General features: G+C 40.8%; 1 protein-coding gene across 7 annotated transcripts in view; it reads left to right on the top strand.

The window, feature by feature from the left end:
* The first annotated feature begins 1,081 nt into the window (after window positions 1–1,081).
* PPP6R3 (protein phosphatase 6 regulatory subunit 3) overlaps window positions 1,082–21,640 on the top strand; it is a 78,545-nt gene continuing 57,986 nt past the window's right edge. For 2 of the 7 annotated variants that reach the window (XM_049820577.1, XM_049820580.1), the window contains exons 1-3: window positions 1,083–1,229; window positions 18,038–18,208; window positions 18,586–18,698. The gene's annotated coding sequence lies outside the window, so the exon portion shown is untranslated. Of the gene's footprint in view, window positions 1,230–15,899; window positions 17,256–18,037; window positions 18,209–18,585; window positions 18,699–21,640 lie in introns of those variants that run through there. The other 5 variants (XM_049820582.1, XM_049820576.1, XM_049820575.1 and 2 more) reach the window with 5 other exon arrangements.

The following is a 21,640-nucleotide window of genomic DNA, read 5'->3' as shown; positions in this document are numbered from 1 at the left end:
CAGGGACTCCTGCCAAGTGACATTTCAAAACCTGGAGGGCTGCCCTGAGGGGTGAAGGGGAGCGGCTGGAGGGGTCACTGGCGTTTTGGGCGAAGGTAATTCAGGAGGCTTTGTGGGGGAAGGCCGCAGGCACACTGGCTAGCCAGAATGTGTTCGTGCCTTTAAGACTCAGGCTGTGAAACACCCCATTGTAGGTGGGTTTTTGCCAGTTGTGGGGCACACGAGGCCGCCTGTTCAGCTGTCACCTGAGCTTTCAAGCAGAGGTCCTTGTCATTGGGGTTTGGCCAACCAGCTTTGCGAAGTTGCCACCTCCGCCAGCAGCACTGCAGGTGATGTGCAGGCAGGGTTACCAGGGCGAGGGCACAGTGCTCCCCGTGGTTTTCACACACGTTTATTCTGGTGCACTTTGGTTAAAAAATACTGCCAGTTCTTAGGTGGAATTGGAGGTCCCACGGGCGCCCGCCCGGAAGCTCAGAAAAAAAGTTAAACGCCGCTTGTGGAAGCTGCCAGCATCGATCCTACCACCTTTCGCACATGAAGCGACCACCCTACCGGCCGAGCCAATTCCCTTCTTAGCAAGACCTTCCCTCCTCTCCTCTGTAGGGTGTCACATCGCACAGCCTCCTCGCGCGCCACCGACTTGTTGTCAGGCAGTTTGGCGCCCGCACCGCGCCCTGAGGGGCGTGACTCCCAGCGCTGGCCAATGGCGAGGCGTAAGGGGCAAGGCTATGGTAAGATCGCCACCACTGGCGCCCACGCCTCCCACCGTGGCCTCCTGCCGGGTCTGAACACCTCAGCTCTGGATTGGACGGAAAGGGTTTATTTTTAAAAGGAACCTGCTCTTTCTACTGGGCGAGGGAAACGCCTGTCAGGGTGACGTTTCCTTGTTGCTAAGTCGGGAAGGTGGGAAGAGAGATGTACCCGCCCCATCCGTTAACTGGCCAACAGGAAGCCGTTCGACCCTGTTGCAGTCCCGTACCTGAGTAACTGGCACCCGCCAGACTGCCAGTGAGAGGCCGAGCTCCGCACACCGCCCAATAGAAAGGCGCGAGCCGAGGAGGAAGGTGGTGCCGGGGCAGTATGATTGGCAGGCGGGGCGGAGGGAGAGGAGGGCTCGCAGGAGCTGATATGTCCGCCATCTTGGAGAGTTGGTGATGGTGGCAAGTGGTGGCTTTCCCGCCTGAGCGGAGGCAGCCTGGGGCCTGTGGCGGGGGGACGCGCTTGCCGAGGTACGGGCGGGATAGTGGTGAGCTCTCCCTGCCGCCGCTTCGAGCGGGCCGGCGCTCCGGTGGCGGCTCTTCTGCGGCGGCGCGGGTCTAGTGCCTGCTGCCGTCCGCGTAGGGGTCTCCGGGCGCTTCTCAGGCGCCGCCGGTTCGGGGCACGGCGGGGCTGTTGGGGGCCTGTCGTGTGCCCCCGCCCCTCCCCACCCCTGCACACGCACCACTAAGCCCGGAGCGCCCGGGCCAGGCGCGGCGGGCGACAGCGCGGCCGCAGGGCGCCGCGGGCCTGGGCGCGGCGGGGAAGGCCTGGGCCGCGCTGGACGGAGCCCTGCCCGCCCGCTGCCTCTTTCTTCCTGTGGCCGTGACGGTGGGTTCTTCGGCAGCTGCCCAAAGCTGCTTCCTGGCGTCCCTGGCTGTTCATCTGGGGTGGGGAGCCGGCCGGCAGGCGCGGAGGGGCGACGCCGCCGCAGCCGTTCCACGGCAGCTTTTGGGCGCGGAGCGTTGGCGGCCTGCTGCGGTGCGAAGTGGGTTGCGGCTGGGTTGGGTGCGGTGGGCGGCGCATTGTTCCCGGTAGACCGGAGGAGCTCTGAACTGGGTGAAGTGTTTGTGGAAATGGGGGAAGCTGTCTGCACTGCTCCCTCCCCCGGCAGTCACTTGTGTTGTTGCTGTAACTTACAGAAGTTTACTGTGGCTTCACTGATATCTCTCGGATAATAAAACAGATAAGCCTTGCTGATAGCTAATTTTACATTCACTTCCTTTCTTTAAAATCAGTGCCTCAGTATTTCTGTGAGGATGCTGCCCTTTTGGGGGGGATTGGGGGTTGGTGTTGGGGGGGGTTCTTTTTTTTGTTTATTTTTAACAAGACAACTTCTTTCAATTATTTTTTTTTAAGAGCATAGTGGTGTTTGGGTAAGCTTTAACTCCTGTTAAATACATTTGGCAAAATCTGACTTTTAAGCCACCAGTTCTTTTGGTTAGTTTTGTGTTATTTCCCAAGAACTTCTCAACATGTAAGAGGGAATTAGTGTTGTAGTCTTGTGTCTTGTATGACATAAATACAACTGAGGCTAAAGATCATCTTTGTCAGGATAAATGTTATTTAAGATAGAGCAGTAGGATAGTTTGAATAGGTGTGTTGCTATTTTAAAAAACTGTTCTGAGTGGAAGAGTACAGAAAACTTGCAACTGGGATAGCTTTAGGAAGCGTTCCTTGTGAGATGTTGACAACTTCAAAATGAAAGGTTGTGTTGCTGCTAGTGATACTACTTAGGTTTAAAATATTCAGTGGAAGGAATCTAAATGTACTCTAATAGTGCAGTGTGTGTTTGGTTTGAGTTTGTTGGTTTTTTGTTTGGTTTTTTGTTATTTGATGCATATTTAGCTGGTTTGAACTGCACAAATAAGGTGTGCTTTTTTTCTTTTTTTTCCCTGGAATGCTGAAAGATAGGAAGTCTCCCTGTTTCAGTGTTCCAAAGGATGGAACTGAAGTTAATGTGAACTGCAGTTTGTATTTTCAGTACAACATACATTCTAGTAAGAGTCTGTGATTACTTAGCTCTGGGCTATTTATGTTTTCAGTAGTGAGGCATCGACTAACTGTAACTTGCAAGAATCTTTATTATACAAATATAAAAGAACACTGCAGAACTATCTTTTGGTATATAACTTGTTAATGAGACTTCATGCAAATGTGGTATCCAGTCTGCATTGTGTATTTCTTGACAGTTTGTAGTTCGAAGTACTTGTTTAAGTTCACTTAAGTGATTTGTTTCCTTCATCTATGATATTGCTTGAACATAGATGATACTTCTATTTGCTTTCTGTGTGAAAAGCAGAATGCATATGCAGTACTGAATCCTGCACTGTCCGAGTTAGTAAAGGAATTTATCTTCTAACACTGTTACAAGATTTTATTTTGGCCAGAAGAACTGCTGAAGAGGTCCGTTTACAACGAGCTTAAGGAAAACACTGAGTTAAAGTGAAAGTTGTACTTTAGAAATTCAGGAAAAGGAGCCTTTTTAACAGGAATGTCTTTAAGTAGGGTAATGCATTACAGTATCTTTGCAAGCAAGTTAGATTTATATGTAAACTGCTCTAACTCCAATATCTTTGCTTTCTTTTAAATATAAATCAACTAGCCATTATTATTCCCTTATGGAATAAATGATACTAAATAGTTTGTGTGTCTCTTCACAATACTGCTTGCAAACTGTTCACTCTACTTCTGTTGACTTGCTAAAGTGAGAAAAATGTGACTTTCCTTCAGAACCTTTCTCTCTTGCACTTAACGGAGGTGATGCTATAGCCTGTATACCACTCAGAATGAGGTGATGTTCTAAGACTGAAATTCAAGTGAATTAATAGAACAGAATCTGAGTTTAGCAGTATTAAAGCAGAAAATTATGTATTTAGTTTTATTATTAACAGCTGGTTAGAGAGTGAACTCTAGTGTTATGGCTCAACAGCTTTGCTTCTCTACTCAGCTTTAAACTTGAAATGCATGTACTATGAAATGCTAAAGAGCTGGCTCAAAAACAACCAGTATGGGATTGAAACAGAATGGAGAAACACTTTGAAGAACTGTCTGGTCTGCTCTCCTTTCTCTTCATTGATGTCCTCTTTTGTCCAAATGCTTAAAAGGCCTTAAAATATTTACTTAACTGCAGTTAGTTAGGATCACTCTGTATCAGTATATTGCAATAAGACTTTTTCTAGCTTCAGTATTCCAGCATACTACACAAAATCTCTGTAGGTAGGAGGCTTGCATATTCACGTCTTGCATATGACTGGGTTAATTTATGGCCTTTGGAAGTTATGATGGAAACCATGGCTTTTCTGCTTAGGCAGAAGAGGCACTAGTATGAGCATAGTGATCTGTTGCTGTAGTGAGGTAGGATGTCTTAAGCATATTGTCTTCCATCTAGATTTGGCTCTCATAGTGGCACCTTCATCTGTGACCCTTAAGATTCCTCTCTACTGTGTTATTTCATATGCCAGGCTTAGGAATAGCATGTTATCTCAAAGTAGACACCACATCCAAATTCTAGAAGACCAGATGTCTGGATTATCCTGAGAGCAAGTTGTGAAGCCATTGTTTTTGGCAAAACTTTCCACAATAATAAAACAAGTAGGGATAAATGAGAAATAATATCTTGCTTGTCTCATATTGTCGAGTTGGAGGAATAGAGCAAAGAACTTGGGAAACTACTTAGTGATCATGTTTGATCCTGGTATTTTTGGGGTGGGAGGCAAGCCTGAAAGATCAATCAGAAAATAGGTAGACAATATGAACATAATGTTGAAATCTTTGCATAGCATGTCTAATTGGTTATGTGGTGTGTCAGAGTGCCAGCACCTGTTTTGGAAACCATATGCTACTAAGCAACTAAAGTAAAATGTTTTTCTACTCTTGGATATTATATGCAGCTGTATAGCTAGCTTGGGACACTTTTCAGGAAATGGGATAGACCAAATAGATAGGATCAGGAAGAAATTTGGTATAAACTGTTAACAGCTTGCTTGTTTATGGAATAGTTCTTCACACACTATTTGGAAAAAATCTGTTACTGTAAAATACAAGACTCTTCATGACCTTTCTTTATTTAATAACTTCCATAAAGTGCCAGAAAGCATGTTTGAAGTGGTATATGCAATTTGCAGTGGGTGAAGAAGTTCCTGACTAAACCCTTTCACTGTTCTTTCTTCTTGCTGTTACTCTGTATAGTCATCCTTGAATCCTGTTAAATGGATGTATCTTTTCCTTTTCCATGGGACTTAAAAACTTGCAATGCTCAGTCACAGAACCTATGCAATGTGTTGCATGCCAGCAGTGGAAAAGAATACCAAAAGGACCTCAGTGTATAACTGTATGGAACTGTGAAGCTGTAATACACTTTGCTGGAGTGGTGGTATATGTTGTTAGGCATGTTGGCAAAATGGCTAAGAGCACCTATGAAATTGGTAGTGAGTATTTGGTTAAAGATGTGAAGGGAGGCAGAATTGAGTAAAAAACACTCTGCACAAGCAGAAACTGCCTCATAGTGAGACTTGAGGGTTAGTTAGTTTCCTTGGAGGAAGTTTTGAGAACATTCCTATTTCAGTTTGAATAAGATGATTCCAAGCACTTGCACAGAGTCTTAACTTGCGTATCTGCAAGGAGATGGAATATGTGGCCTAGTGGTCTCCATCCTGTGTCCGCTGGGTCTTTTGGAAAATAAGTACTGAAAGACTATAGGCCAGCTCTTGTCAGTTATGCCAAAAAATACTCCCAAATATGAAGAAATCAAAAGTCTTTTTATGATGACCAAGCAGGTCCTGGGTAAGGCTTGTGAAAGGGCCATGTGATTTCCAGTTTGGTAACAAAGCATGGTTGGGATTGAGGATGGAAACTTCCAACTTTTTTTTGTAAAAACCAATGACTTGTTTCTGATTTTATTAAATATGTTCTAGAATATAGCAATTCCAATACTAAAAGCATTTTCTTTGTTACTATGTATCAAGTGAATCCTAGGCCTCTTATCCCTGCTAGTAGTGACATAGTCCCCACCTTCAGTGACCGTATGCAAAACATCTAACTGGATCTGAATATATAAAGTTAGGTTCTATTGTGCAAATTTAACTTCTACTAGAGGTTTTTGGAGTGAATCTCATTATTTCCCAAACTAGGAGTAGAGAGAAAGACGCTTTCTGTAAATGTATATTATGCTTCTCTAGAAGAGTGAAGCATAAGACCCCAGTCCCCAGTTAGGTGATGCACATTTCTCGCTTGTAGTAGTGCCCTAATTGATAGATAAATCAAAAGCAAGTTAATAAAATTTCAAGTAGTGCTTTATATAGAGGCTGTAGGCAATGCTAGTAGAGATGTGATTGCATCTTTCTTTTTTCATTGTACTCTAACTTGTTTGAGCAGTTGAGTTAGCGGAGAAAACAAGGGAGTAATAGACATTTCTAAAGGCATGGCTTGCTACAAATTGATATTACTTCAATGCTACTTGCATTTGTGAAAAAAGTATCAGCCAGTGCCTCCACAGGGTGGATTTTTGCATCTTTGTACCAGAGTCATTATACAGTTAGTGTTTCTCATATAGAAACTATAAAAAAATACAATGCTATTTGCTTTTATTTTGCGTAAGTGTAGTGGAAACCAAGTCACGTGTGGCATTTTTTTTTGTTGTTTTGCTTTTTAACTGAGTTACAGTAGGGCAAAATCATAGGTAAGGTCTTGGTGAAAAAAACCTCTTCATTCTTTGAAATGCACTGTAACTTTACCTTTAAAGCAGATCTGGGGCTCTCTTCATAATCTGTTCTTAATTAACATGTACTAATTTGACCAATCTCCAATCTAAAGAGCCCAGCTGGAAACTTTAGGACTGGTTTGAACTATAGTAATTCACATTATTTCCAGATATCCAAGTATCTTTGGAAGCTAACTTTTCTGGAAAATAGTAAGTAGTAGATTACACTTGTTTGAGAAGTTTAGCTGCTGTCACCAAACATCTTGAGAAAGAATGGAAAGTCTAGAGACTGCTATAACAAAGCTGTAGTAGTGGCAGGAGCAGACCCCCCTCTGGGTTTCATGCTAGTGTTGTAAGTGGCTTGCTTCTATAGGAAACCAACTTCCATTTCATGTTGATACTGGTCAGCATGCGTTCCAGATGGAAGTCCGTTTGAAAATTGCAACAGCATAGGGGTTGTATTCCCATCTTCCAAGTTTGTCTTTGTGTTCTTTCTGGCTCTTATGAAGGAGGAGTTTGTCACTGCTCACAGCTGTTCTGAGGGCTAGCATTTTGGTAAGTGGTTTTTTTTTTCCTGCCTGTGAGTGACAGCTGTAGAAGTTAGACTGAACTGGCTATGAAGTAGTTGGTTCTTCCTTTTGGCTGTGACAAGCAAACATTCATCAAATGATCCTTGTGTGTGTGTACTTGATGTTGATGATGGGCTCATTGTTATAGGTTCAAGCCACATTTAATGGCAGAAAGATGTATGCTGAACACTGTATTTGGATGAAATTTGTCTGATAAAGGAGGTGGTACAGATAATGTTAGTGAGGGGTCTGCATTTCTTAATGGTCAGCATAAAAAACCTAAATGCATCCTTTCATGCCGCTTGCCTTTACCGTAGTGATCAATGTGCCGTTTTCACTTTAACAAGTTTTTTTTTCTCCCTTCCTTTCAAAGAATGAAAATGGAGGAAGATTTAAAGGCAATGCAGATAGAAATACAGTGATTGGTGATGTAAGATCACTGCATAACTTGAGCTCTGCAGGTTATAAGAAAAGCTAATTGTCATCGTGGCTGTGACTTGATAATAGTTAATTAACTGTTAGACACTTGTAAAACTTTGCAATTCCTTTTGATATAACTGAGTCCTTCCCGTTGCTTTACCAGTGAGTGTTATTGGATGCCTTTCCCCATTTAAAAGGGATCTACTTTGCCATCAGATTATGAAAGCTGTGTCTGTAATTCTGTAGCTTTATTGTTTTTCAGGCTAAGGCTGTCTTCTAGAATCACTTATAATCCAAAAGTCTATAAATTCTGTTGTGAGACCAGTAATGTGTGACTGGGGACTGAATTTGCAACTTTACTCTTTTTCAACCCATTACGAATGTTTGATTGCTTTTATTTCTCAGTAGTTGTGCCAGGTGCAGTTGTCTTAGTATGATTTCAGTCATAGATGGGGCACATACTATTTTGTTGTGGTTGTCTGTTCCTGTATGCTCTTCTGCTGTGATTAAGTATTATTTCTTTATTTTGAGAGCAACAAAAAAACCCACCTTGAGATGGCTGAACTGAGTACCAGCCACACTTGGCTTGGATGCTCCCCTTCAAAAATGCAGTTTATAAATACATATTAATGCCTAACTTTCCAGTTACTGAATAGGGAATTTACAATTCCAATCTGGGCAAATAGAGATGGGAATATTGAAGGCAGACAAAAAAAAAATTCTGAATCTCTTACGTATGTGGGTGTCTGTGAAAAAAGATTAATAGTCTGAAAAACCCATAGGTTGATATCTTTTGTAATATAGGAAACACCTGTGTGTGACTGAGATGTTTTTCATTATAGGAAACCAGCTTCCTTCTAGGGCACAACAGAAAGCAATTATGTTAATGATTGTACAATAGCTTTTTCTCTGAAATACACTGGTCCAATCCTCCCCTTCTCCAAACTCAGGAATTCTGAAGTTTAACTCTCCTCAGAATAATATGGTAGCCATAAGGCTGGAGACTAGAATGCAGTGGGGTTGGTTTTTTCCCTCCCATGTAGCCAAGAATGATATTATTAATAGATACAATGGAAAATTTGTAACTACATTACTGGTCTCATCCTCATGAGAGGGAGGGATTATAGACTATCTCAATGTCTATATTTTTTTAATTTATCGGAGATTGTGAAGATTGAGTGTGAAGATTAAGGTCATATCTGAAATGTGAATTGGTAACTATGATGTTACATAGTTACTAAGCAGCAGAATGCAAGTAAAAATGGTAAACCTTTAAATGGGTTTTTGTGGAGAAAAATGTGATCTGAATTTTTTTTATTATAGGAAAAACTGCAAGCAACAGTCAGTGAATCCATACCCCCCAAAACTAAAAGTAAACTGGCAGTTGAAAATAAAGCGAGAAAAGTTGGAGAGGGAAAGAGATGAAGTTATCTTTTTTTGGTTGTTTTAATTGCAGCTAAACCACCTATAAAGTTTTGTTTGTAGACTTTGAAGCACTTACCACACTAGTGACTTAACTTTATGGAATGGTAATAAGATTTAACTTGACAAAATCTGTGTGGAACCTTAAATGTTACTTAAAAGGATAGAAGGCTCAAGTTCAGGTCTTAAGTAAATTGACTTCTAAGTTTGGCTCAGCAGGGTATTTCTTTTTAGGGCTATATCATGTAATGCTGTAATAAATACCAATTTAAGTTCTGAGCTAGCATTTGAAATGGTTTGCTTTCTCTGAAACTTTATTCTTCAAATCCTGTGAGTAGGCATACAGCACAGAGGTATCAGTGTAGTTTTTGGTAACTATTTGTGTTGTATTTGGATTAATTATAACATTGTTATTTCAGTAATACTAGTTAGTAAAGTAATGCTTCTTGGTGAGAGTTGAGACCTCTTCTTGCAGTGGGAGAAAACTGCTGACATGTATTGGTAGCCAGAAAAGGGACTTGTAGGAAACAATGGACGATAGAAATATTTTAGTCAATTACTGTGGTGTAGCCCTGTCTTGAAAAGGCATGAAGAAAATGGAGAGGAAACATAACCAGTTGAAATAAGGGTCACTACAAAACAATTTATCCCTAAACTATGGCATGTTGGTTAAATGGCTTTTTTAAACTCTTTTTGCATATATATATATTACTACACTTACAATATTGTACAGATGATGTTCATTTCAGTGTAAAGATTTAGAATATGAAAGTAATCTCCCTTTGAAAACAGTTTTCTTAAGAAATGCTACTAAATCTTTGAAGTAGACTTGCCCTGTAGTTTGCTACTTGCAACTATGATTGTTTTGAGAGACACAAATATACTCTGCTGCTGCTCCAGAGAGAAGCATTGAAGTACAGCTTTAAAAAAGATTTTTTTGAAGATTACAGAGAAAACAGAGTAGGTTTGGTATTTCTGTATAAAACTTTGTGGTTTTTATTCATAAGTAGGATGTGTGTTGCAGTTGGAAGAAGGTAGCTTATTCTGTTAGGCAATCTTGATTATTTTTTTTCTAGTATGGTCCATCAAAATAGAGGAGTTCCATGGGGAAGGCATACTTCTGTTCAGTGGAGACACCAGAGGCATCTGTGCCTGAAAAATGTAGTGTAACCGCAATGTGCGTGGTTTGTAAAGGCATAGCATGGCAAAACTTGGTTTACTGGAGTGATTTCCTCCATAATATAAATTGCCTGGGAGGTGGGGGAAGGAGGAAGAAAGAAAATGTTAACTTAATAGCCACTTCAAACTCTTATGTACAAAATGCCTTCTAGTGACCTTTCATTATTTTGCTGGGTTTCTAATTTCTCTTTTAGAACTTGTTTTTGCATATACCCAAATAAAAATGATAGTCATTCATTAAATTTATGTAGGTGAAACTTGGTGAAATGTTCTCATTCAAAACAGGTTTTTTTCTTAGTTTTGTAAGCTGATTCTCTCAGAAAAGTAAAGCCTTTATCTGTAGTTCACTATGTAGTGGTAAGTGCTCATTGTTAAATAACATGGGGTAGGGGGTTTTCTAGCACTTCATATTACAAAAAATGGTGGTAAAATGCTTGTGAAGGATATTGAATCTCTTTTCAGTTACCTTATCACTTGAAGATTAAGACAACCCAACTGTTTGGCATTCGGTACTTTAATACATATGGAATGTCAAGTATTTTTCTTTTCCAATATCTAACTTCATCCTCAGGATATCTCCAGAGATGGAGAAACAGTTGTATAGACTATTTTCCCGAATATATGAAGTATGTTCTGTGAAGGAAAGGAGAGTGTTCTTACTCAGTTAAAGGCTCAACTAAAGCCAACATTGGCAGTAAACTAGGGAAGATTCCAGATGGCACTAAAGCATTTGTCTAAATGCAGATTTAAATAAGCAAGTATGGTAAAGTATCATGACTAACCTTGTATTCAGGTGCTGCTGCTGTATTTTATTTTTCTTTCTTGACATTGGAATAACTTTTCTACTTTTGTCCTAGAGGTTGTATTGATAAACATGAAAATTTAGGGATTGTAGAAATAAGTATAGATGGGGCTTAAGCTTTTTTGTAAATAAAGTCAAATTAGTAATCTTTCCCCAACAGTAAATCAAAATCAAAGATATATTTTAAACTGCTTAAATTGAAGATATTTGCTTTTTTAATCTTTAATTTTTATTTTCATGCTGTTGTGGTTTAAGCCCAGCCAAGGCTGCTTGCTCACCCCTCCCCCCGATGGGATGGGGAGGAGAAAATATAAAGAAAAGCTTGTGGGTCGAGACAAGGGGAGGGAGGGATCACTCACCAATTATGGTCATGGGCAAAAAACAGACTCAACTTGAGAAAGAAACACAATCAATTTAACTTACTACCAATCAAATCAAAGCAAGGATAATGAGAAGTAAACCCTAAATCTTATAACACCTTCCCCCCACCCCTCCCTCCTTCCTGGGCTCAACTCCACCCCTGATTTGTCCACCTTCTCCCACCAGTGGCACAGGGGCATGGGAAATGGGGGTTGGGGTCAGTTCATCACATGTTGTCTCTGCTGCTCCTTCCTCCTCAGGGGCAGGACTCTTCGCTTATCCCCTGCTCCAGTGTGGGGTCTCTCCCACGGGAGACAGTTCTCCACAAACTTCCGCAGTGTGAGTCCTTCCTATGGGCTGCAGTTCTTCATGAGCTGTTTTAGTGTGGGTCCTTTCCATGGGCCGCAGTTCTTCAGGTACAGGCTGCTCCAGTACAGGTTTTCCCATGGAGTCACGGCCATCTTCGGGGGCATCCCTGTGCCCCAGTGTGGGCTCCTCCCCAGGCTGCAGGTGGGCGTCTGCTCCCCCGCTCCCCTCCATGGGCTGCAGGGGGACAGCCTGCTTTCTCCCCATGGGCTGCAGGGGCATCCCTCCTCCAGCTCACCTCTTCCCCCTCCTTCTTCATTGACCTTGCTGTCTGCACGGGGCTTTCTCTCACATCCCACTGCCCTCCTCCACTGCAGGTTTCCCCTTCTTAAATGCGTTATTGCAGAGGTGCTACCACTGTTGCTGATGGGCTCGGCCTTGGCCAGAGGTGGGTTTGACTTGGAGCCAGGGAAGCTTCTAGCAGCTTCTCCCAGGAGCCGCCCCTGTAGCCCCTCCCCTGCTACCAAAACCCTGCCACGCAAACCCAAAACATGCTATTGGACCTGCACACTCTTTGAAGAGTGTTAAGGATTCCAACTTCCAATTTGAAAAGCAAAACATGTTTTTGTGATACTGTCATGTTAGGGTAGTATTAGGCTGTATATGCATGCAGGGTGGGTTGATTAGTTCTGTCAGTTTTCATAGGATATGGTAGCACAGAAATAATAGGTAGTATATTTAGTGGCTCAGTTTTTTATCCCCTCAATAAAAGGGCAGTCCTGCCTGACATGTTGAAAATGTGTAGCTGTCAAAACTTATTTTAATAGTTCTGTAAACCTTAGTATGAAGAAAAGCAGGAAGATAATCTTGCCCACAGCCTTTAACTATTGCAGTTCAGGTAACCTGCAATGAAAATGCATGTTACCTGAACAACAGGTCCAAGGAACCTTTAATGAAAGTGAAGAGCGACAGACAGCTTTAGATTAAATTTTGAAGTTGCTATCTTGATGCAAGAGTCCACTCTAATTCTGGCAGCAGCTATAGCTGACTGGAGCTTCAGGAGGCAAAACATTGGCAGGCTCCTAGAGGCTGCCAACATCCACTTCTGAACTGCAAAAGATCTTAAGTATTCCTTTTAACAAGACTAAGATTTTGCAAAAATAAAAAAAAGCTTGTAAGACTTGAATGCACTGTCTATACAGAAAGCACTCTGGTGTCCTGGTTAGAAGTTGCTGAAGTAAGCAGCTTTCTTCTGTCTCCATGTATTTTCATGTGCCTCAGCATTTGATTTGCATCCAACTTTCAAGGTTTAATCAACGAGGTGAAAAGGAGGATGAACTTGTTTATTTGAACAGTTAAAAGTTTGTTCAGAGAAAATGGGTGTGTTTACATGATACCCTACAATGCCTTGCTAGAAATGTCCAAGCCAGTTATGCATATGCTTTTGTTTAGTGTGCCATGCCAAGTAGTGATTCGGGTTCAAAAGCTGTGTGGCCAGTTAGCATGTTGTTGTACTCAGGTTAATTAAGGGAAGTGAGAAACAACGCTGAGTAGCTTTGGTACAGCAAAGTGTCTGATGCAGCTGTATCACCTTCTAGTAGCACTGCTTCTGGTCCTAGCTTAGGGAACTCTTTATCATACTATTGCCAAATACTGGTAAGCATGTTCAAACAGTAGTCTTATCTCTAGTGTGCTGTTTTTCAGCAGTGTTCAATCTGGTTGGGGTGGAGTGCGGCAGATTGAGTGAAATGCTGAAAATTGAAGTTGTGGCTCAAGTCATGCACAGCACCAGTGCAGCCATGGTAACTGTATCCCTGTGATCTGATGGTATTGTCTTAGACTTGGAAAAAAAAAAATTAATCCAAACCCACACACTTTTTGAGTAATGACTGGAACAGAACAGAATAAATGCTTACAAAAAAGAAATCTGCTAATATTCATACATCTAACCTTAAGGCTGTCTCCTTAAGTTACAATAGTTTTTCCTTAAATGTTCAAACAAAAAAGGAAAAGTGTACTGCTGAAGCAGTCAGCCAGCATTACTGATTTTTACATTTCCAGAGTAGTGGTATAGGAATTCAGGACTCATTTACGCTTGCAGATTATCAGGTCGTTGAGACAATAGTAGAACTGATGTTGAATTGTCCAAATACAGCCTTACATGTCTTGTTCTTACTTACCAGATTCAGGAGAACTTTTACTCTGCAGTCCTGCAGCAGGTCTAAGGTGATATAATTTGAGGCAAAGATGGAAGACACAAATCCTGGTTGCCCTGTCCCTAATGGTGTGTTCCTTCTTCCTTGGCCATGCTGGCCCTGGTTGATTGACAGACCCTTTGAGCTGTGTCACCATGTGGACTTGGCAGAAAAATGCCTTCCCTTCTTCCCCCACCAACTGTATTTGTCACCTCTTAAAGTATGTTTTTCACTCATAAATGACTTGGCAGAACTTTGACCAGTGTCAGGGAGCCAACAGAGGGAGACTGCACAGCAAGGGGTAGCGCAGAGCTGCTTTGCATAGCCAGTTTAGCCTCCCGTAGCCCTCCCGTCAGACTGGATGGAATTGCAATCCTGGTCCTCATTCTGAGCATGGATGGTGACATTTCAGCATACAAATGTGCCTTCTAAGCAAGTTGTTTGAAATTGATAGGCAAAGCATTCAAAGTTTTAAGTCCTAGCATAAGAGAGCCACTTCTTACAGTGTTTAAAAGTTGCCTTGGTCATCATGCATGTTTTTTAATAAATGTCACTGTTCACAAATTAGAATTCTGCACTCAATCAGATGCACTTTCTCTGCCCTTCAGCTGTCTCCACCCTACCAAATTCATGGTGGTGGACAACATTTTAAGGCCAAGTTTCTTTTTTTTTTTTTTTTTTTAAAGACCATCTGTTCAAGGGGTTGCTTAAATAAAAGTTTTTGTGAAGATATGTTCCTGATTAACTTCTGTAGTAAGTCCTAAGACATGACTGTTCTAAGGAGGACACATTATTATTTTTAGTTTTCCCATCAGACATTTGGAGAGGTGTGGTAAGGAGCAATGACACGTCTTAAATCATGATTTCACAGTGCTCTGCCTTGAGCATTAACATTAAACAGTTTTGTATTGGTAGACTAACTTCACTGTGGAATCTTTCTGGGCCAATAAGCCAGTGGAAAAAGGGGAAAAAAATCTGCTATTTCTTACTTAAGCACAGTGTTGTATAAAAACACTTGCACTTGTTCTGAGTACAATATGGTCCAAAGAGGGAATAGACCTAAACCATACAGATGCCTATGTTTCCCATTATTAATTGCAGCCCAGACACCTTCATTCTTTCTGAAGAGATGCTGCTGTTCTGCTAATGGTTTTGTCAAACTGATTGCCCCTGTGATGGTGTGGTGGCTAGAAAATGAAACTTGATTTTTTTCACTGAAGTTTTTTATATCGCAAAAAAATAATCTTACATAACAACTTTATTTCAGATATAGTAGGTTATATAAGTTACTGTTTTGAATGCATGGAATGAATTACTGTAAAAGCAGCACAATTCAGTAGCTTGCAGTTCTTGCACTTTATCAGGAGGCTTAAATGTTGTGTTGGTTTCTATAAGTAGAGACCTGTCTAGTTGCAGTGTTTGGGCCAATAGAGATGCATGGGAATGGTTTTAGAAGTAGACATATCCCAGTCCATGCAGCATTAATAAAATTGGTTTAGTCCTGTTTATGGCAGCTGATTACATAGTGATTAACTTCTCTAAAAAAGTGTGAATAAAGTTCATCAGATAATACTTCAGAATGGGCTCTACCATGCTGTTGCACTCCACATGAAGATGCATGCTACCCTGGATATTGTGCCTTGCTTTATTTTTCAGGTGTATCAGGCAAACGTGTGAGCGTGGATATATGTTCTAGTGGTGATGAGTTTCCATAGTTTTATATTTGAATGTAATATGTGTATGTGACAATGCTTCCATCCTGCCTTTGCATGTTATTTTCAGGTTTAAAGTTCTGATACCTTCCACCATGGTCCCACTTCTCCCTGACAAAAGTACCATGTTAATATGGCTGAACTATTGCTGGATGTGAGCCGTCCCTGGATGTAGGAAAGCCAGATTTAAGTAGACTTGAACTTCATCCAGTCAGTTGATTCTTTTCCTTATTATTTTAAGGGAAGAACCCTGTGGTTTTTGTTTCCTTTATCCATACTGCAGGCTCTTTCAATACCCAATCTGTGCTCCGGAAGGGAACAGTCTGAGCCAATAAACTATCTGTACCGCTAAAAGTCATTCTTTAAACCAGACCCTCTACTCTTGTAGATTCTGAGGTGAACTGAAAAAGTCCTGATTGACCAGAGCAGGCTTCTGGTGGAACACCCTTCCCAGGGTATGCTACAATACTTGCTCTGCTAGTATCTTGTTAATTTTGATTACACTAGTGTTTTTATTTTCCTATATAGTCCTACTGTATTTAATTCAGAAGCTGACTGTTCTGGTGCTAAACAATGGTATTTAGACACTGAAGTTTTCTTTTCAAACAGAAAGAGGAATAGAGAAATATCAGAAAGACATCCTTGTAAGGGGAATAATAATAGTGGTTTTCATTTGGATAGTTTTATTGGCAATTGAAATCTCTGTGGACAATGTCTTAAGAATTTATAAACTCTTCTGAAAGTGCTTTAAGCTAAGCAGGCTACTTATCTTGCGTCCACATGACATAATTGAGGAAGTTATGTTCTCTCCCTTCTTGGATCTTTACTTCTGAACTTGGGTGTGCATTTGAAATGCAGAAATGATAACCAAGGAAACTTTAGCAGAGCAAATGAAGTCCAGTAAACTTATTTTCCTGCTCTAGTTAGTCACTTGGCTCACAAGGGATTGGCAAATCTACTTGACATGTAGACCTCTGAAGGTCTACGGATGAAAAACACCTGTGACCTTTGAAAGTATTATGGTCAGTGTATTACACTGGCCTTCAGTTCATGTGTATGTTCGTTATTAAAATAGCCTTAGAGAAAGTTGTGTTTGTGTATGTTAAGGCTTGGAGTCTTTGTGCTGTTGTGAATAAAAAGCAAATGTGGCTTTTGGTTCCAGAATTGCTGGAGATAAGAAACGTGGTATTTGAAGCCACAAAAACTACTAGCCCTAACATAGCTAAGAAAAAACACTTTTATTGCATGATTGCTTAACTAGAATGCAAGGGTTTCTTTTAGTTCAAGAGGAATTTGTTTGTATGTTATATCTTTATGTTGACAAAGGCTATCTAAAAATCACCTGAAAAGATCAAGAAACAGCTTTGGACACACAGCTGCTTTAACATCGAAGGTGTAAAGTTAAATCATTCTTCTCTTTGGCAGAATACTTGAAATGCTTTTGAGGTGCATAGTTTGGTTGTTTTGGTGTTTTTAGCTGAAGATACATTTGTGACAAACTCTGATAGCAGAGCTTTTCAGCCAAATACTAGGTAGTCACTGACATGAATTAATGAACATGCTACTATATTTGCTACCCTTCTTAGTTGCTAGTACTTCTCCTTTTTTTTTCCATGAACAATATTACCCATGTTCCCAAAAGAAACAAAACTCGTCTTGAAACCTGCATTAAAAAGCAAAATCAAAAAGCCATCTCTAACTGGTAGAAAGGGAAGGTGAATTTTTGTATTAGAAATTCATCTTACAACTGCCAGAAACAGCTACATCAGAAAGAAGCATCAATTGATAGGTTGCTTTTTCTTGCCTATTTGGTGTTGACCAAAGCACAGGCAGGTAAGTGTCACTCTGAAGCCAGTTATGGGTATCTAATTAAGCTCTTCAATGTTAGTTACTTTGCTTTACACTGAAAGAATTAAACTGTCAAAAGCAGAGATTGTCTTAGTGATGAATTTTAGGTAACTGAATGCTGCCTTAAAACAGCTGGTTACTTTGTAAGTTTGTATGTGGATTGAATTTTCTTCTAAGTTAAAATGATTTCAAATTGAAACTGGCTGAATTGCTTATATGGACTGATGCCAAAATAATGGGCTTTCTTAATGCTTGTACATTTATTTCTGTGCAGATTTGTAGATAAATCAGATGTTAATATAGTGAGAGAATAGTTATGAGAATAGAAGAGACTGCTGCAAATAACTCTAGTAATGGGTATTTCAGATCTTCTAGATCTGTAGACATTACTTCATATGAAATTGCTAATAGTTTATAAAAAAGAAAAAAATCTGGATTTGTGTTAGATTGCATAGTCAAGTGCAGATCATTCAGGCAGTTTTATTTCAGTGAGGCAATGAAGTTTTTTCCTTTGTCTTCCAAAAGTAAAGGGGAATGTTTAATTAAAGTTGATTTAAAAATAAATAAGTCTTTCAGGTGACAAGCTGCTTTTGAATTTATTCTCAGAGTATACTGCACTGGACTGACACACTTCTTCCTAGCAAGTTGTTTACTCCTTCAGTTCATATGTCTTATTCTCTGCAAAGCAATGCTTAGTATTCATGCAGTTGTTGAGCTATTGAATAGAAGCTGTTAACGGTATTAAATTTATTTGTTTTTTGTTGTAGGAAGGAATCTGCTTCATCTAATTCAATCCTAATTCAGTCCTGCTAATCTGCTAATACTGTAGATTGAAAGATTTTTTTGCTGTTGCCAGGATACCCTGTAATGGGCAAGGAGCCTGAGACAATACAAATCGTTCTGTTTTTTTAACTTTAAAAAACTTTTGTGTTTAACAGGTAAGAAACTATTAAACTTCACCTACAGCAGTAGATTTAGCTTCTGCATCTATAAAGCCTTATCTTAAAATTTAAGTGGTTCCTGAATGCTCTAAGTTTTTCATGTCCCCGATGTCCACTAAAGGGTTATTTACCTGATTTCTGTAGGTTCATATTTACTACTTATACGCTGCTCTTTCTTCTGCAGTTCAGACTTTGTGGCCGTTCCTTCCTTTTCCTTGTAGCTTTTTTCTGACTACTTTGTAGCTGGCTGTTTCTAACTTCATCTTTTAACCCACCCTGCTGTTGTGCTATCTTTTTCTGCCCTGCTTTGATCTTACAATGGGAATCAAGGGTCATCTAGATACACTGTTGTGGTTATTCTATTTGTTTTACAGGGAACATGTTTTAAAGTGTTTTGGTTTTGTGCCAGGAGGTGTATCTGCTGCCCAGCCTCCAATTCTTTGGAAGAGTTTCAAAGCAAATGTGTTCACGAACTGACATATATTAGGTATGAATGATGTTTAGCACTAGAGGTTATTATATTCAAGTATAGTAATAATGTCTTCTGCAATTGAATTTTTGGTACTAAACCGCATGCTTCAGTGTAAAACTGTCTTCTGGATAGCTATACATCGTTGAGCTTGCTTTTTATAATATTATGGAACCATCTGCTTTTCTCAGTACATAAATATCTTCTCCCAATTATCTTCAAAATGGAAATGAATTCAAAATACAAAGAATCTAACAATTCTGTGACCAATGAATATTTTAAATATGTAAATGTCTGGCTTTTGAAGTGGAGTTACTAGAAAATTATTCGTCTTTTATACTTGGGCAGGAGAGATCAGTGTCTAATTTGTAGTTATTGCAGGTAATTAAGATCTACATTTATTAACACTTACTAACCTGTGGTTTGAGATAGAGTGTAGGAATTGATAAGGATACTCTTGTTGCTTGGTATAAAATTGCAAACTATAGATTTCAGCTGATTTTTGTACTTTTGCTGGATGGTTATCGACCTTGAATTTTGAAGGATCGGTATCTTTGAGTAAACATTAACTAGTTTGGACTTGTTTATGTACTTCAGTGTGTCAAAGCGGTTGATTATTGTGGCATTCAGTCATAATAGGGGCTGTGTCTATATGCATATGATGGATATATATTATCTATATGTTGTGTAAAAAAAAAAAATAAATATTTATAGTTCTGATCTAGATAGAAGAGCAGCTAGTGTGCATAAATAAGGGAGGCTAATGTGATAAATAAGGGTGAAAGTGATTTCACTTCTATCTCAATTCTTAACTGTTCTGCAACCATAGCAGGCTCCCTCTTCTTCCATTGTTTGATAGTAAAAGTCCTTACTTATTAGATAATTTGCCTCCTCATTAGGAGGAGGTGGCAGCTGTTAAATAGGATGTTATGAAAATTACTGTGTCTTCATACAGTCTTCTGATGTGTTTCTCTCCCAGTCAAGAAAGGACTACCACTTGGTGTCTTTTTCGCCCAATCAAGAAAGGACTACCACATCGTGTCTTTTGCTTGCATTTCGCTCAAGAGTATGTAGGTACCCTCTGAAAGTATAGTAGTTAGCTGAGGAGCATATTTGCTGTAATAAGTATAATGGCTGGAAGGAATTGTATATGTAGTACAAGCTAAAATTGTACATTAGTCAGCAAACATGCTGAAGTGTTTCTTTTGCATTCTGAAACATCGTTTGGTTACCCAGGAATTCTTGATAGTATCTGGGAGAAGGTACAGAGTTTTGGTTTTTGGTAAGTGAAACTTCACCTGCAAGTAGTTCAAAACATTGAAATGTTGCTAGCTTCTGTTCAAGGAATGCTCCCCCACAATTTCTGGATCTTGCAACTTAATGATGGTAAGGTCTTACTAAGATGATTATAGAGTAATAGAATGGTTTGGGTTGGAGGAGACCTTTAAAGGTCATCTAGTCCACCACCCCTGCAATGAACAGGGACATCTTCCACTAGGTTGGGTTGCTCAGAGCCCCATCCAGCTTGACCTTGAATGTTTCCAGGGATGGGGCACCTACTACCTCTCTGGGAAACCTCTTCCAGTGTTTCACCACCCTCATTGTAAAAAATTTCTTCCTCATATCTAGTCTGAATCTACCCTTTTTCAGTTTAAAACCATTACCCTTTGTCCTGTTGGAACAGACCCTATTACTAAGTCTGTCCTAACCTTTCTTATGAGCCCCGTTTAACTATTGAAAGGCTGCAGTAAGGTCTTCCTGGAGCCTTCTCTTCTCCAGGCTGAACAACCCCAACTGTCTCAGACTTTCTTCATAGATGTGTTCCAGCCCTCCTCTGGACCTGCTCCAACAGGTCCATGTCTTTTCCTGTATTGAGGACTCCAGAGCTTGATGCAGTACTGCAGGTGCTGTCCTACCAGCGTGGCATAGAGCAGCAGAATCGCCTCCCTTGACCTGCTGGCCATGCTTCTCTTGATGTAGCCCAGGATATGGTTGGCCACCTGAGCTGCAAGCACCCATTGCTGGCTCATGTCCAGCTTTTCATCCACCAGTACCTCCAAGTTGTCCTTCACAGGGCTGCTCTGAACCCCTTCAGCACCCAGCCTGTATTGATAACTGGGGATTGCCCTGAGCCAGGTGCAGGACCTTGCACTTGGCCTTGTTGAACCTCATGGGGTTCACATGGGCCCACTTCCTGAGCTTGTCCGGGTCCCTCTGAATGGCATCCCATCCCTCAGGTGTGTCAGCTGCACCACTCAGCTTGGAGTCATTGCAAATTTGCTGAAGGTCTACTAAATCCAACTGTGTATGTTGTTGATGAAGATATTAAACAGTATTTAGTAGTTTTTCCCTTACCTGCTGATGTAGTCATCATGGAAGGCCACTAAGTTGGTCAGGCGAGACTTGCCCTTGGTGAAGTCATGCTGGCTGTCTCAAATCACCTCAGCTTCTAGGAGGATCTGTTCCATGATCTTCCCAGATACAGAGGTGAGGCTGACGGGTAATGGGTATGCTTTAACAGATCAGGTTGCTCAAAGCCTGAGCCAGCCTGACCTTGAACACTTCCAGGGATGGAGCATCCAAGGCTCTGGGCAGCCTGCTCCAGTGTCTCACCACCCTCATGACCAGAGACCATTCCCTCAGACTGCTGTTGTGTGTTCTGTGCCCTTGCCCCTCACCATCTCGAAGGCCCTGGGCTGGGGCCGCACCCCATGCATCAGTGTAGTTCCTGGACTAGGGAGACCAGGAGGGGACAGAGGAGTCCAGATGCAGTCACCAAATAAGAGAAGAAAGTAGTTTTACTGTTATCTTCTTGTTTTATTGTTTTGGGTTTTTTAAGTTGTTTATTGCCCAGCCTTGAAAAGAACTACTAATGAAGCAGATGGAAGGGACCTTAATGCTGCAGGCCAGCACTTCTTCCTGGCAGAACTGCAGTCTTCTGCTTCTTTAAAGGAATAACT

The sequence above is a fragment of the Accipiter gentilis genome, chromosome 17, assembly GCF_929443795.1.
Source record: "Accipiter gentilis chromosome 17, bAccGen1.1, whole genome shotgun sequence".
Taxonomy (NCBI): Eukaryota; Metazoa; Chordata; class Aves; order Accipitriformes; family Accipitridae; genus Astur; species Astur gentilis.
This window is presented reverse-complemented; position numbering and strand designations above follow the sequence as displayed.